Source organism: Petromyzon marinus, chromosome 28 (assembly GCF_048934315.1).
Source record: "Petromyzon marinus isolate PM22_M1 ecotype Great Lakes invasive population chromosome 28, UKy_Petmar_22M1.pri1.0, whole genome shotgun sequence".
Classification (NCBI taxonomy): domain Eukaryota; kingdom Metazoa; phylum Chordata; class Hyperoartia; order Petromyzontiformes; family Petromyzontidae; genus Petromyzon; species Petromyzon marinus.
In genome coordinates this window covers 8,128,704-8,146,452 of record NC_133694.1, presented here as the reverse complement: position 1 = coordinate 8,146,452, position 17,749 = coordinate 8,128,704, and the positions used below count along the sequence as shown (strand labels likewise).

At 45.5% G+C, this 17,749-nt stretch overlaps 1 protein-coding gene across 5 annotated transcripts in view; it reads right to left on the bottom strand.

Moving 5' to 3' along the window:
* Positions 1 to 16,052, bottom strand: part of VEPH1 (ventricular zone expressed PH domain containing 1) — a 176,138-nt gene extending 160,086 nt beyond the window's left edge. For 3 of the 5 annotated variants that reach the window (XM_032962309.2, XM_032962313.2, XM_032962314.2), the window contains exon 1: positions 15,118 to 15,403. The gene's annotated coding sequence lies outside the window, so the exon portion shown is untranslated. The other 2 variants (XM_032962312.2, XM_032962311.2) reach the window with 2 other exon arrangements.
* Between the last annotated feature and the right edge of the window lie 1,697 nt (positions 16,053 to 17,749).

The window sequence follows — 17,749 nt, the reverse complement described above, 5'->3', positions numbered from 1 at the left end:
TACGCACACAAGCTTGTTATGTGTCTAACTTTATGGAAAATCCATTAATCCTGACAATTCAGTCATTGATAGACTTGACAATGTATGTAATATTAGATAATCATGTATAATTAAAATCGGTAATAAAGTGGTAATGCCGTTTGCGCTGAGGAGCCCACTGCATCTAAAGACTCTCTTACAGGTGGGTTCAGCATTTGCATGTTTGTGTTTGAGAGGAAACTTCTGGTCCTGAACCATCAAGGTCACATGACCCAGATTTTCTCGCATCCTCCTCCTGTGAACCACACCTCATAACACAAGGTGAACTGAAAGACCTTGTTAGAGATTTGGATCTACCCAAATGTAAGGCAGAGCTGTTGGGTTTCAGACTACAGCAGTGGAATCTCCTGGCAGGCGATGTTAGGGTTTCCATGTTCCGTGACCGTCAAAAGGATCTTGTCCCATTCTTCTTCATGGAAGGTGATCTTGTAGCCTGCAACAACATCGATGGTGTGATGGCAGCCCTCAACATGATCCAGATGAGTGGAGACTGTTCATTGATTTATTGAAGATGAGCCTTCAAGCTGTTGTGCTGCATTATGGCAATGTTTTGCCATCAATTCCAGTTAGTCATGCAGTCCATATGAAGGAAACCTGTGACAACATGAAACAATTTTTGAGGTGCATAAACTATGACGAACATCAGTCGCAGCTTTGTGTCGATTTTAAGGTTGTTGCTCTCTTGCTTGGTCTGCAGACTGGATACACAAAGTACTGCTGTTGTCCCTGTGAATGGGATAGTCGCGCGAGAGATTTCCACTACATCAAGATAGATTGGCCACTCCGACAGTCATTCGAGCCTGGGAGGAAAAGTGGTCAGCATCAACCACTTGTTGAATCAAGGACTATTTTGTTACCACCCTTACACATCAAGTTGGGTCTGATGAAGAACCTTGTCAAAGCCGTGGACAAAACACAAGCGGCTTTCAAGTACCTCCGTGGAAAATTTCAATTGTTAAGTGAAGCTAAGATCAAGGAAGGTGTCTTTGTTGGTCCTCAGATTCGTGAACTTCTTCGAGATGATGCATTTGACAGTGCACTGCGTGGCAAGGAAAAGACGGCATGGAAAGCCTTCCAGTTAGTGGCAACAAATTTTCTCGGAAACAACTACAGGGAGTTGGTGGAAAACCTCAAGGCATACAAAAGCCTTGGTTGCAACATGTCACTAAAGATATTGTTTTGTACTCTCATCTAGATTTTTTCTTCCCACCGAACTGCAGAGCAGTAAGCGACGAGTATGATGAGCGATTTCACCCAGGACATTTCAACAAGGGAGAAATGCTATCAGGGCAAATGGAGCCCATCAATGATTGCAGACTATTGCTGGGCAGTGACAAGAGAGAAGCTCCATTTAATGAATACAAGAGACAAGCCAAGCAGCGCCAAGTAGACACTGAATAAGGACTAAACTATGTACGTATATATACATAATAGTTTTGGGCTTTTGTTTCATAATACATTTTATTTATATAATCCTTTTTCTGATTTTTAAGTGTTACATGAACAGGACAGGTGACATGTTATCATGTAAAGCAATCATAAACACATACAAAGACCCAGGTTTACAATTTATGAGCAAAACTCTATCGACACAATATACAGACGTAAAATGTAAAAAAACTTAAATATCTTGGGAACAGTAGCCATTCAGTTGTTTTAATTGTGATATTTGAATTCAGCACATCAAAATCCATAATAAACAGCACATTTCATCTCTGAAGCAGACGACGTCTAACAAATTGTAGACCAGTGTAATATACGCAGACTTGGGCATTGGGGATTGTTGCTCGGATATTGAGTTTCATTGCGAATGATTCAGGGATTTTGTAGGTTTTTTTGTGAGCATTTGTGGAGTGCCCTCGGACTGGCGGGTGGACAAACGGGTGGACAGATTTCCCGTGAATAACCTCAACAACAAAAATGCCGTAGAAGTGGCTGGGTGACTCACGGAGCCAAAGCTGTGTTAGAGGGCTGAGCCAGCACCACTGAGGGCATGGTTTTGCAATCCTGTTAGCAGCCACTTATGACTGAAATGTGTTTGTATCAAGTCTTTGGGAGGACAATGGTCTCAGCCCAGTCACCAGTTACTGCACAAGACGACCGCATCATGCAGTCAATCTACTCCCAGCTCTGAAAAAACGCAAATAACGTACTTCAGCGTACAGCAAATAATTGACATATGTGGTGAACCACTGGTATTTTGTTTGTCGTGGGTCTTTGAGATGGCCGGGTGGGTCAGAGATCAAGTTTGCTGAGCTGGTACCGCTGAGATTCTGGGTTCGAATCTAGCAAGGCGTCTGTAATTAACCCGAATTCTGGAGTGCAGCGAGTTGACGTTTTCAGTCAAATCGGTAACGATTGCACCCAAAACAACCATCACATTCTGCTTGTTATTTAACTTAATTTGGCTAAATTCCAGCTCCGGTAATTAAAATGTTGACTGCCATGCAATGAAAATAACCATTTGCAGAGCGGGTGGTGAAATGCTCCTCTGTTGACCGGGGTGGTAATTTCAAGGCATCTCAGAGGTAAATCGATAGTCGTGCAATCTATATCATGGGACCTTTGTTGCCATTCTAATAGTATGAAAAATAAGAAAGGGGTTTTACCCTCTCTGGCAATCAAGCAGGTGTTAAGTTGTTTAAACACCAAATAGACACACATTTTCAAGGAATCAATTCTGCATTAACCTGGTGTAGGCCAATCAGTTTCAAAGACAATGCATATATATATCAAATTATCACAACATGTTTGTTTTAATGTTCACCACAAGTACGTGTGGTTAATGCAGACTAGATTCCCTGCAAAGTGTATCTATTTGGTGTTTGAACAGCTTAACATCTGCTTGGTTGCCAGAGAGGGTAAAGCTGATTCTTATTTTTCATAGTTGCACATTGTTCTGGAGAGTTCGGAGCTTTGGCGCTGACATGCAGTGGCAGTCCACGTGACTCGGTTTGTATTCTTCTTCTTTGGTTCTTTCGGTAAAGTCACGTAGAATGAGAATAAAATAATAAATTGATAAAATAAAATAACACAATAATATTCTCACGACGTTTCGGCCACAACACAAGCGGCCTTCATCAGGTTAAGGGACGAGACTGTCTGGTAGGACAGCGCTGGAGTGAAAGTGCCACGTTCAGATCACGACCTTTAAGCTGTGTGAGAGGAAACAAAAAATTTCGGTTTGTATTGTCAGCGCGGCTATTATGCTGTCCAGAATGTAAGCAGCGTATCGTATTCTGAAGGCATTTGCATCTCTTTTCGGTCTGGAATGTATGCATTCCAGAAGACTTCATCTGCAAAAGACACAATGGTAAACCACAGAATTGTACTCTGACATGCCCCTGTCGAAAATGTATGTATTGTGCTGCTAACCTAGAGTATGCGTCTTTGACATTCTATAATGGTTTGGCTGTTATAGCTTGAATATAGGGACATTCTCTTCGGGATGAACCCCATCTTGCCAGGTCTCAGAAACTAAGCAGGTTTGATTGAGCCTGGGTAGTGCTTGAATGGGTCAACATCGTGCACAAACAGGTAGTCACAGATGGCTGCCGAGATTCGCAGTGGGCAGCAGATAGCAACATCCGTTATTGTACTGTGCTTCTATGCTCCTGTGTCTACGCTCCACACCTTCACGAACCCATTCTGACCAGCGTCAGTACGCCTCCACAATCCACACAGCATGTTGAGGCTCTCATCCAGCAGTGGATCGACAAAATGGGTTGTAAATATAAGCATGTACTCATGCATGTCCAGCTGTGGCTTTGTGGCGACGAGCGTATTTTACGATTCCTCTGGCTCAAGTTGAACAACGCTCATTTGTTTCTGAACTTGACCTAGGCTTTCGTTTGCTAAGAGGTAAAGGTGCAGCACTGCAACTGCTCGATAACATCAGTCCTGGGGAAAGGGCCTCCACCAGTGGGAGCTCTAGAGAGCTCCTCGAGGGCTCTTGGCCTACTCTTCCACACTGGTCAGACATATGTAGGTATGTATGCTACTTTGCTGACCCGCCCATACTGGGCATCTGTGAAAAAGAGCTGCATAGCTCATCGGATTCCTCCTGCAGTCTAAGTAAAGATTCTGATTCGCATTCTGTATATGTTGAACTTCTTTCGCACCGTACGTAGCCAATCGCGACCATTAGACAACTTGGAAGATGTGCGGGTGCCCACACTTTACCGCAGTTCACCCCAGCAAACTGCGGTAAAGTGTGGGTACAGAAAGCTAACCTAGGTCACCCAGAGTGCAACAAAGTAAAACTAAACTATAAAACTTTTTTTTTTATTTTACCAGCTAAAACCCACTGAGCTCTTTTTGCAGAAGCGACCTGGCCACAAATGATAGCCCAACGAAGTGACTTATCACGTGGAGATTTTATAGCAAGCCAACTACTCTGAACGCGCGTTGATTCTAAATGTGGAGAGAAAACCCGGAGGAAAATCTGCGCCACCACGGGGAGAATGTGCAAACTCCAAATATAGAGCAGACGTCAGAGTCGCGATCGAACCCACGACCTCCTGTACCCCAGGCGAGATAGTTAACATCTCCTAGCCACCGCGATCATGATGATGACGATGAGAGAGACGCAAACTCCAAATATAGAGCAGACGTCAGAGTCGGGATCGAACCCACGACCTCCTGTATACCAGGCGAGGTAGGTAACATCTCCTAGCCACCGCGATCATGATGATGACGATGAGAGAGACGCAAACTCCAAATATAGAGCAGACGTCAGAGTCGCGATCGAACCCACGACCTCCTGTATACCAGGCGAGGTAGGTAACATCTCCTAGCCACCGCGATCATGATGATGATAATGAGAGAGACGCAAACTCCAAATATACAGCAGACGTCAGAGTCGGGATCGAACCCACGACCTCCTGTATCCCAGGCGAGGTAGGTAACATCTCCGAGCCACCGCGATCATGATGATGATAATGAGAGAGACGCAAACTCCAAATATAGAGCAAGACGTCAGAGTCGGGATCGAACCCACGACCTCCTGTATCCCAGGCGAGGTAGGTAACATCTCCGAGCCACCGCGATCATGATGATGACGATGAGAGAGACGCAAACTCAAAATATAGAGCAAGACGTCAGAGTCGAGATCGAACCCACGATCTCCTGTATCCCAGGCCACTGCCCGTGGAAGGGCCTCCGCTAGAAGGAGCTCTTGGCAGAGGTGGCAGTATCCACACTCGACCCTTACACACACGAACTGCCGATCAACCGTGGTGTATCAAATGATGCCGCTGCATAATTGGTATGTTAGGTACACTCCGATGCAATCGTTCTTACGTGAGTTTGTGTGTAGATCTTCGTTTGCCACCGTACGTAAACGATCATGCTCATCGAAGGTACGGGAAAGGACAACAAAATTAACACAAAAAGCTGTTCTCAAGAAATGAATCGATTTCGACATTCAGTTGCCAGGCATGGCGCTAGCCACGTTTAGTCCAACACGTTATGTTGTGATGGCCTTAATAAGTTCTCGCGAACTGCACTAATCTCAACCGTCAATTACCTAACTGCGCCTCATTGTACTTTCATTAATCCGTCCGACAAATATAGTCCATTATAATTTCCAATTGGTGATGATTGTGCCGTACGCGACGATTGTCCGTGTGCTAACACGCAACTCGAATTGAGATAAAAGTTCCTATTATCGCAGGAAATTTTCTCTCGATTTGAGTTGCTCCAGATAAATATCTGATAATTGTTATCTGATAATTATCTGGAGCTGAGATCAGCTTGCATAAAACGATCGTTTTCTCACATGTCGCTGATGCAGCTATTCCGTGCCAGCTCTGCAGCATTATTCCACCAAGTCAAAACACGTCAAGCACACATACGCGACGTGCAATGTCGTGAATGCCTCGGTCACGACTTACATTTGCCCTCTCAGTTGCGTCACTCCGCACACGTACTCAGAATTTTCCGACAGCTACAGCTGAGAGCGAATGCAGCGGCTTCAGCGTGAGGCCACAGTCCCTCCTTGACAGCTGCACGGAGGCTGCGGTTCTCAAGTTGAATTATTGAATGTTCGAAAGTGCGTTCACGGTAAATCTCTCCTAAATGCGCAACTCCAGATAACCATTCGCGTCGCAGGCATTGCGTCTTTCTGCAGGTATCCGTCTCCACGTAAAAAAAAAAACAATATCTTACACAACCCATCGGCCGCACGGCAAGCCTGACTGCTAATGAAACACTTTTTTCATGAAACCAGTCCAGGGTATTGCTTGCCTTGAAACAATCCTGCTGAAATTGCGTGTTCCCAGAAGGCCGTGCGGCTGCTGGTATTTTACATTTCTAAAAATAATGGTTTAAGTCTAAATGGATGTGTGAAGGAAGATGTATTGTCTGCTCATTTATTTTGCTTTCTAAAATATGACATTAATCCAACATTGCCAAGAATTAATAGTCTACAACTGTTCATTTTGATCAAACAAAAAAAAACATCAAAGGGCAATCAAGTGCAGAGTCGTTGCTCTTTTCACGATTTATTTCAATATTCGAATGTAAATTGACTTGCAATACACGCCGTGAAAAATGTGCTGAAGTTATTTTATCGCCTTGTTGTCAGCTTGCCTCTCATCTCACCTCTCCTTATTTGCCCTCTCGCTGCCTGCAGTGCAGCTAGTCCCTTTAACACCTCACATCAATGCATGTTTTCACACGTGATGAAGTTAACGCGAGGCAGAATTTCTTCGGCCATGACCCCACATCACCGTAACCTGGTGTGATTGTGTTTCACAGTTTTATATTCAAAGTACGTCACCAATCTGTGAAGGTCTCCCATGTAAAAAACATGTACTCATTTTAATGTTCTGTAAAGTGATTTTATATACATAGGGTGTATTTAATTAAACACGCTATGTATATGTATGGATATATACTGAGTATAGTATATTGGACAATTCCTTAAATCATCAAATTTTTTGACGATATTCCGTGGGGAGTGGTGGTGCAGTCATTCGCACACTGCACTGTGAACCCAGTGACCTGAGTTCAATTTCCAGCCACAATTAGTACCAGTGGCATTTGTGATAGTTCCATTTCCATTTATTTGGTATAGCCCTGTGAGCCATTCGGCTCTTGAATCGGGTGCAACCGCAACAAACAAAAAACATGAACAAGAAAACATCTTAAAGTGACTGTGACTGTGCAAACAGAAAATCCAGAAAAAAACATCAAACTATTCCTGAAATATGTGTGATATTCACATTTATCCTGAGGCCCCCCTCTATCAACGCGCACAAACCAGATAGGTAAAATATAGTCATACAACCTCCATGTCTGACACTGTGTTATTCAACCTTCAGTCCACCAGTAGATTGACAAAGGGCTGGAATGTATGATTGTAATAATGTATTCTTTGGGTCTTTCGGTAAAGTCACGTAGATAGGTGCAAAGAAAATAACAAAAAAACTCACGACGTTTCGATCACAACACAAAGCGTTCGCCTGATGACGATCGCTCGCGTTGCGATCGAAACGTCGTGAGTGTTTTGTTATTTTTGTTATTTTCTTTGAACCTATCTCCGTGACTTTACCGAAAGACCCAAATAATATGAATTCCTGCAGTCACGAAAGCTTTAAGTCAAGATTATAATTACGGTTATTATTGTGTGCCATTGCCAATAAATATGACACCTTGTATATCTTGAAATGATGTAAAATGAAACGTTAATATGCTGAAGCTACATTCTAGATGTACATAATGAAACAATTCTGGCATCAACGGAGGGCAGGATTTTTGCAAGTTGAAACCTTCTAATGAACAAAGTTCATCGTAAATAGCCGTGTCTGCCGTGGTCAGCAACTTGCGTTGACAGAGAGAGCATTCGGTGCATGTATGCAGCTCACTGGGGGTGAGCGGTGTAAATCGAAAGTAGTGGTATCGCAGATGCAATTGCTGTGAAGCAAACACGATCAATGAGAAGCGTGTAAAAGATAGCAAAAACTGTGGCTTAGCGGCCGACAAAGCTTATGGAGTGTCCGTCTAGGCTGTAACGCTGTTGCCAAGGCCATAAAGCACTGGTAATTGGCAATTACAGGACTCGATGTCAAACATAACCTCTATGTGACTCATCTTTATCGCTTCATCGTTGGTCCCGTGAGGACGATACCAAAGTTTCGAGCGCTCGTGGTCGTGTTTTGGACCTGCGCTAGAACGAGAGGGCTCGCACATCGGAAGGTTTGCGAGTTTGACTCCTGGTCGGGGTCGACTCAGCCCATCATCCCACTAAGGTTGATAAAATGAATACCCGTTTGCGGTGAAGTCAACGATGGAGAAACTCACTACGGCCCTCGACTTGACTTTTGGTCATCAGCGTTGCTGTGGCACCATCTGAGATGTTTTAAACACAACCATGAAATCACAATATCCTTCATAATGCACTGCAATGTGTTTTATTGTTTTATTATCTACATTACCCTGATTATCCTAATATGGCTGCGTACAGTATTTTGGTTTCTCAAGATACACCTGACGTAGAAACATCTGCAGACACAAAATGTCATTTTGTATCGGCTTGCCACGTGCCGTGCCAATTGTCAGATTTGGAAAAAAAACATTACACCTGACAAGCAATCTATAAGTGAAAGCTCTTCCTATATGAGGGCTTCACAACCACATACGTAATATATTTTTTACATGCTAGGAAGAAGAGCCATTGCCATAAACATCCCCTAGTTTATATGTTTCCCTTTTAAGGCCACATTGATGAGATCTTAACCCATTGCAGGTGATCTGGCCATCGGCAGTACGTGAATACGCAGCAGTAAAGTGTGAACCATGCATAGAACATTTAATCTCAACAGGTATCCACTACGATCAAATGTAACATGCTCCGTTCTTTTATTCGCCAACAATGTCCAAGCTCTCCATGGCTACCCCACGATGGTATGTGCCCCACGATTCGACTGCAGTCCACAGAAATATGCCAGCCTCTGGCTTACAAGCTGCCCATTCAAGTGTGTAATCTGTCCCGGTATGTGCGCGCGTGTGTGTGTGTGTGTGTGATGCATGCAGCCACGGGGCAGCCCTGCCAGCCCTGAATAGACTCCGCTCGTGCATTTACATGGCCCTGAGTTAATGTTTTTGGAAGCAGGAATTTGTATTAATATGATTATACTGGCCCAGGGCGAAGAAGTCTACATTTTAGTTTTAAAGGAATGCACATAATGGATTTGTACAGCGGTGTGTTTGGAAAGGCATCCGTGGTGCGTTTGCAGAGACGAAATTAGAGCTGCATGGAGTATTGCATGAAGCTTTCGTGACTGCAGGAATCAATACCATTTGGTTCTTTCGGTAAAGCCACGTAGGTAGAAAATAAAATAAAATAAATCACGACGTTTCGGACGCAACACAAGCGTCCGTCATCAGGTGAGAAAGCTTGCTTTCTACCTACAGTACGTGACTTTACCGAAAGAACCAAAGAGTATGGAGTATTGCATTGTTTATGCAGGCACTTTAACAGGCCTCTATAACTGTTAAGGCACTTTAACAATATTTGATAGTTAACAGAGGCTGTGGCCAAATCACAGGGAAGGTACCCCAGCCTCGTAACATTTGGGTAAGTAAAGATGTTTGGGTCTGGATAGTGCCAAGGTGAATAGAGGCAATTGGAATATTAACAAACTTTCTCATTGTTTCAGCTGCCGCGCCGGGATGTCAAAGCGACTACTTCTGCATGTATCGCGGGGTCCAGTGTGCTAACAATTAAAAATCACCCACCATGTGGCTACCATGGATAAAACAGGTGTTATAGGCTGCTGTGGGTCTAGGTTGCAGGCATCAGAGAGCAGTGCTGCAAAAGCCATTGTTCGATTGAATAATGTTCCAACTTCTATGTCCCCCACCAGCCTTCGCCAACCCACACTGAACGGCGTGGTGAAGTATGGTCAATTACATCCCACGAATGCCATGCAAGGCGTGGGCAACCCCTCATCCAGCAGTAGATTGAAAAGAGAGCTGAACGTGTACGCATCCAATTTTAATGGGATTTGATGTATCGATTTCCCCACGATTTGCATATAAATAACCTCTGGTCATTTGCATTAATGCGTTGCAATCCCATTGATTCGCGAGGCATGCAGTCTTGATATTGAGACGCCCTGATTTACTCTGATCTCTGAACTCTCGCTTGATCCGCACCACAATTTCACAACGCATGTAATCATCTCACTGCACGAACTTTCTCTCGGTTATGTTTAGCAACGATGTTAAAAAAGAGAGGTCATAAAATATAAATGAGCGCTGAGCAACAGATTCACAGATTCACAGTAGAACGTGATTAATGCAGAATGGATGCCGCTAGATCTTCACGACAAATGTTTATGGAGGGCAAAGTCATGAGCAGCAGAGTAGAGATTTTCCAGGATTTAAGATAAATTGATAACCTATTTTACAGAAGACCTCCTCTTATCCGATTGCCATGGTTGGTGACGTATGATGCGAACGTTGAACATACACACGTATGACCCTCTTACCCACAGCTTAGCTGTAGAATTCATGAAAACTCCTATTATCCGTGGCCCTATTCTTCCTATATCTGTGATTATCTGCAAGTATTCCCATTCTGCTTTGCAAATGTTTGCAGATAAGAGGAGTTCGTCGGAATATTAACCCCCTTACCTGCAATTATCTGCGGAATTTCCCCTTCTGCTTTGCAGAATGGATTCCTACTATCCGCAGTTTATTTCACGGATGAGAGGAGTTCATAAAAAGTAAACCTATTATCCACAATTATACACGATTTTTTGCAGTGGATAAGTGGCGTAATATACCAGATAACCCCCCCCCCACCCCCCCGGATAATAGGAGCCTGCATATTTGTCCCGCATATCACCGCAGGTAAGCGGAGTTCTCCGTGTAACATCGCACCGATACATTTGACTGACAAAAAAAACGTGTCTGTGACTGAGAAGTCTGTGGCAGAATGTGACTCGGGTCTTGCGTTTCTGGTTTCACAGTACCAGTATGGGGAAGTAGGTCAATTTAAATGTATCACATACCATCGCAGTGTAGTGACAGGGACCACGTGGCTTTTAATTACACGTCCTCAGGCGGAGGCACCTAAAATGTAACTACCGCTGGTCCACTTTCAATGCCGATCGATAGCTGTACGATGATTTCTCTCGATAAATTAATTACTGAAAGTGACCGGGTGACTCAGAGGGCAAATGCCACGCGGGTGTCAGTGAACCAAACGCTGCCGAGATCCCAGCTTCAAGTCCCCTCGCTCTGAAAGTGGCAGCGTGTCCTTACGCTCTTTCAGAGGTCAGTCATAATCTCCATCGGTAGTCCTGACTTGGGAGTGCGTGAACGTTCCATGTTCCATGGCAAAGACCAATCTATCTCGTGAATTGCAATTTAACTTCCCACCGATTGGATTCCCGACCACGTGATGCTTGTTTTACAATCCGTAACAATGGCAATTGGTTACCGAAAGCCTCGCTGGTAAAAAATTGTAGAGTCCTTCCGCTTCCTGGGCACTATTCTCTCCCGGGACCTCAATTGGGATCTGAACATCAGCTCCCTCACCAAGAGAGCACAACAGAGGATGTACTTCCTACGGCAGCTGAAGAAATTCAACCTACCAAAGACAATAATGGTGCAATTCTATACAGCAATCATTGAATCCATCCTCACCTCCTCCATAACCGTCTGGTACGCTGCTGCCACTGCCAAGGACAAGAGCAGACTGCAGCGTATCATCCACACTGCTGAGAAGGTGATTGCCTGCAATCTACCAACCCTCGAGGGCCTGCACACCACGAGGACCATGAGGCGAGCGAGGAAGATTGTGGCCGATTCCTCCCACCCTGGACACTCTCTGTTTCAGCTACTCCCCTCCAGCAGAAGGCTTCGGTCCATCAGGACCAAAACCTCACGCCATGAAAACAGTTTCTTCCCATCCGCTGCTGGCCTCTTCAACAAGGCCAAGGGCTTACACTGACTTTAACATTTTATCTACAAAATGACACCTTGCCAATATTAACTATGTTACCCCATTTGTATTTTTTATTTTTAGATTGTATCTTGTAGCTATTTTATATTCGATATTTTTTCAATTTTATATACTTTAGCCCCTTGGTGTTAGTTAGACTTTGAACCCTTATTATAGTAAGACTTGTTTACCACTTATTTAAGATTTTTGATTCCTATATGTTGAATGTATGCACCATCCTGCCAAAGTAAATTCCGTGTCTGTGTGAACTTTCATGGCGAATAAAACCCTTTCTGATTCTGATTCTGGTAATCCTCACTGAGTCCCAAGACTCTTTGTTTCATGAGGGTCCTGCATTGAGATGTTTGGCCAATTCCATTTCGAGTGTTTGTCGTGAGGGTTGAAACTGGAGTTATTCAGAGACAATGAACACAAAGACGAGGAGTTGCAAGGTCGCACACATAGATAATTATATGCACAAAAACTGAACGTGGTATTGTGGACCAAATCTACCTGTGGACCATACTTATTATTGGACTGCCATCGTCAGAGCCCAAGCAGGAGTGTGCCTCCAGCACTTGGTATGCACCGGTGGTCACTCGAGTACCTAACCAGGCTCGACTTTGCTTAGCTCCTGAGACTCGGGGAGATCGAGCACGTTCAGCTTGATTTGCAGGAATTGAACTCGCAGGCTCATGATTGGCAGCGTGCATCTCTACCAGCTGAGCCAGAGTACGTTGCCATGACACGTGCGTGTATTTATAAAGTGTTTATTTTAATAATGTCATCACGTGTGATGAGTTAATTACATGAGGAACGACTGACTTAGCAAATGAATGAAACTCTTTCAATCACCGCTTGGATTGGTGTGCTTACTTATATGCATTAACAGAAATTGACCAAGTACACAAGTGGAAGGAGACACGAGATACCATCTCGTGCAAGTGAACATTTCTTTTGCATTATTACCTTGCTCTTAGTTCCAAAATGAGCCCCATCGTTCTGTGTAGCCACATCCAGCCAGCACGCAAGTATAAAAATGCGATACTGTAATAATAGCAACCTACTACTGCATGCGCACTGCCTTTTCGAGATAAAGAGTGGGATTAAGCAACCGTCAAAATGAACGAAGGGAAAAAAACCATCAACCGCCTGATCTGTAATAACAAAAGAATGTGTTTTTAAAGTGACCGCAACAGTTTGTTTAAGATGGGATTAGGAAGCCAAGTGATTTTTTTTTGTGGCAGGAGGAATGCGTATGGCCCAGACCGCAAGCAACAGTGAATTGTTACATCCAAAAAGATCCCTCGTGTAGCCTTAACAGACTGTAGGGGCAAGTGCTGTTAGCGAGCACCTATGAAGGCCGGCACACGAGGGGGTGGGTGGCCAACACCACGCCCGGCCGTCTTTGTCTCCCTAGTGGCGATGTTTACACATTGCACCAGGTACTCATTTGAGGCTGAGTCGACCTAGGGGAGGCCCGGGACCGGTTAAGATAATCGTCACTGGTGTTGGCCGTGAGCGGGAACCGAACCCGGGTCGGTCAGGTTTGTAGCGCAGCGTAGCGCTAACCGCTACACTACCGCTCCCCATTATACAACAACAACCGCCATTCGCCACTAAGTGGCGGTGACGTCACCACGACGCTTGTGCCAGGCTATGTGCACCCTGAGGCCACGTGAAGTGTCGAACGCCCGCTGGCAGGAGGTCACGGGGCAGACCCAGGTGCCACGGGTCGACTGACTGAGATGACTGGCTGATGCACCACCTGTGCCCCCTACTGTGCCAACCTGCTGTGCTTTAGCCACCGGCGCTCCGCTCGTTGTTCTGAGCGTCGCTCCTCCGCCCTCCGTTGTTGTTGGAGGGCGACTGCCTCCAACTGCCCAGTAGCGTCCTTCACGAACCTCCTCCACAGAGGCCGATCTTGACACCGCTGGTACCAGTCATCGGCAAGTCCACTCAGCTCCACATCCTCCTGTACCACATCACTCCATCTCTTCTCTAGCCCGTGCCGCGCCCGCTTAGCCCCCTCAATCCGACCGAACATTATACACACACACATGCGCACGCACGCGTCCATTTGCGCACGCACAATCAAACGATACTTCGTACGGATGGCAAGTGCTCGTCCACACGTGCTCCTGTGATGTGGACATTTTAAAACGATGCACATTAACTTATCCTTCCGTAAAAAAAAATGTTTGTGCGATATTAATCAATAAATAAAACACACAGCCCTTTGTCAATCCACCAAAATATTGGACGAAGGTCTCTCCCACGCTGCGTTGATCGTAGGGGTTCATCGACCACACTTCATCGAACTGGGCAGTGCAGGTTGGGGAACGGAGGGACCAAGCAGCCTTTCAGATATCACTTGCTTGTATCTGTCTTCGCTGGGCATCAATCTCAGGTCCAGTGGCGTTGCACTGCAGCGCTCTGTGGCTATCACTCCACCCACCCTTCATGCTGCAATGTTTAAAATGCTCATATCTGCAGTATCAGACCGTGTAATCATTGAAGTCCAGCCGAAACTATTCTACTCGTAAATATGTCAGCGATTGTAGAAAAGCGACTGGCACCCGTGAGATACATTTAAGGAACGTGACATCTTGGACAAAATGAATAATCAGATAAATGCCAATGGAGACAACTGCTCCTGAAACTTTTGTTTGTCTGTCGGGGGGTGGTTTCGAATCTCAAGTGGTTAAAGTTTGCTGAAATAACACAACCACCGAGGCTGCGTGTCACGATATAAGCAGTAACACAGAAACACGCACAAAACGTGGCGCTGACGAATGCCTACTAAGGGTAGTAATAGGTCACATGTAAACACGTTCAATAACGCAAGTCGATACAAACACGCATTGCCAATGTGCAATAATTAAAACGAGCAATGCAAACGCATGCAATGAATTTGGGGGGGGGGGGGGGGGGCGATGTGTATGATCTACCTCCGGTACCTCTTCCGAGGGTGAATTAACACGCCATACGAAGCCGCATATGGTTCCATTCATCGCCAGGAGAGCGGCATAGACTACACGAAGCGATACACACTCACACGCACACTCACACACAAAGCGAGCCACACTTGTACACCCAAACACAGACACGAACGGCCTTACCTGCGAATGAATGAGACCGAACGGATGGATGTCGGGGGTGGGTTTTTTTGGGGTGGGGTGGGGTGGGGGGGGGGCTAGAAATAAAAAGAAAGTTAACACTTCTTGCCCGGAGCCTCAGCCACGCTCATCTGCATCACGCAGAGAACCCACGCGCTGCGCCGCTCCAAGCTCGCCACAACCCCATACGCTCACACCGCACAACGCACGCGTGCGCGCACTGTGAGCCATTCACGGCAGTCACACAATGCAACCTCACCCCCCCCCACCCCATCCCATCCTCCTCTCCGCTATTGTGCGGCGGCTTCCCGGCAGAATGCTGACCTCTGAAGGGGAGGCGGGGCCGCTGCTGCTGCCGCCGCTGCCGCTGTTGCTGCTTAGCTTGGCACGCAGACGCCTGGCACGAGTTAATAATGCATCGCACCGAGAGTAAGAACCTTGCATTGCTCTGTTTCACCGGAGCCGCGCCACAAGTAATGCGAGTAGGACACACAAAACGAACTCCTGCCCCGCTAGCAGTTAAAAAAAAACAATGTACAGATACAAAAATGAATGGCATTGACAGGTGGTAAAAATCATTCACTCTATTAAGGGTTTTTCTTTTTTTAGATAAGTACGGTTGACATGGTCATCGCCTGGAGGTGCATGGCCCATTCACCTTTCCGTCTGAGCTCTCCAACAACCTTAGTAGCACTCACGGGATGTTTCAATGGACAGGCTTAGGAAAGAGGAGGTCCCTGATGCGAACTCCTCACTGAGGTTTTGGACCTCAAAGCCTCTTTGTCTTCCCCTGATGGCCTGCTTATTCAGCCGTGGCAATGACGATGCACCAATTAGTTCTGCCTTTATTGAGATAGCTCAAGTCTCGATGCCATGTGCCCGGTTGCATTTCGTCTATTCGTTTCGCTGAATATTCGACACATTTTCTGACAAAACGTAAACGTTGTACCGAACCGGCCGACACGTAGGCATATGGCAGCGCGTACGTAAGAGAAAATATTTTTTCTCTGTAATCTTATTGCAAATGTAATAATTCCAGAAATAGTATCAACCGTAAAATAATTAAAATAAACAAATAAGACTGCACGCAGGGCCCTTTGGTCAATACTTCTGCTGAATGTAGGACTATCCACGGCGTGCTGGCCATGGAGGTTGTTTGACCATACTTCACCGCGCTGGTTAATGCGGTACTGTATCGTGAAGTGGGAGTTGATTCAAATGGTTAGCAGTGGCCAGGAATCAAACTCAGGGCGCCGGGTTCAAAGTGCTGTGTGCGCTGACCACTGCACCATTGAGCCACCACTCACCACCCCCTCCAAAAAAACAAAGATCCCCTGAACAGACTGTTGGGGCAAGTGCTGTTAGCGAGCACCTATGAAGCTCAGCACGGCACACGAGGGGGTGGGTGGCCAGCACCACGCCCGGCCGCCTTTGTCTCCCCAGTGGCGATGTTCATACATTGCACCAGGTACTCATTTGAGGCTGAGTCGACCTAGGGGAGGCCTAGGACCGGTTCAAATAATCGTCACAGGGTGTTGGCCGTGAGCGGGAATCGAACCCGGGTCACCAGGTTCGTGGCGCAGCGCGTTAACCGCTACACTGCCGCTCATCACACCACTCCCTCCACCCCCCATAACACGAGCATTGACAATAATGTAGCCTGGCCGTGGTGGTGCACGCCTGTAGTCTAGCACTGTGGAGGCGAGGGTTGGCGTGTCGCACAAGTGTTCTCTGCATACTCCCTCCCTGCGGGTGCAGGAGGTGGTTTCACACTCCTGGCTCGCCAGGAGAAGTCGGTAGAACTTAGCAAAGTGCGCGCCAATATCATACGTCCCTTCTGTGTGGGATACAGCAGAGGTCGGCAATCTGCGGCTTTTTAAGGACTGCTTCGTGACATTACTTATGAATGACCACCGTCTCGTATTCACATGCATTGCGGCTCTTGAAATATTTAGGGGGGGGGGGGGTTTCTTACCGGCTTTTTATAATTTTGGTTTGCCGACCCCTGGGATAGAGTGTTGCCCCCTCGCACGTGTGTGCTTTCCCTGGGCCATCTGGTTTTCGCCCACATGCGTAAACAATCATTAATGTGCCGAAAGCATCGTAATATATAGATGACCGCAGAGCTTGGGCAATTGTTGGTGCCCGCTCACCACCTGGCTACCTTCCCGCTTATCTGCGGTTCATTGTGCCTCAAGGTTGTTCTCTGTCTTCGAGAGTGAACAAGTAGCGTGTGAGGCATTACAAGTCAAAAATATTATTTGTATTAAATAGTGATAATCATTATAGATTTGAAGTTTGCGTGACTGCAAGGATCCATACTCTGGTTCTTTCGGTAAAGTCAATGAGGTAAAGAAAACAAACATTAAATAAAAGATAAAAAGATACATTTATTTTTATCATGCCGAACACCATACTCTGGTTCTTTCGGTAAAGAAAATAAAAATAAAATATAAAAAGATACATTAATTTTATCTTTTATTTTATTTTTATTTTATTTTTATCTTTTATTTTATTTTTATTTCCTTTACCTACATGACTTTACTGAAAGAACGAGTATGGTGATAATCATATCTAGCAAACGTAAAATTTTCAGGTTATAATACGAACAACATTGGCTTTATTTGCATACTTG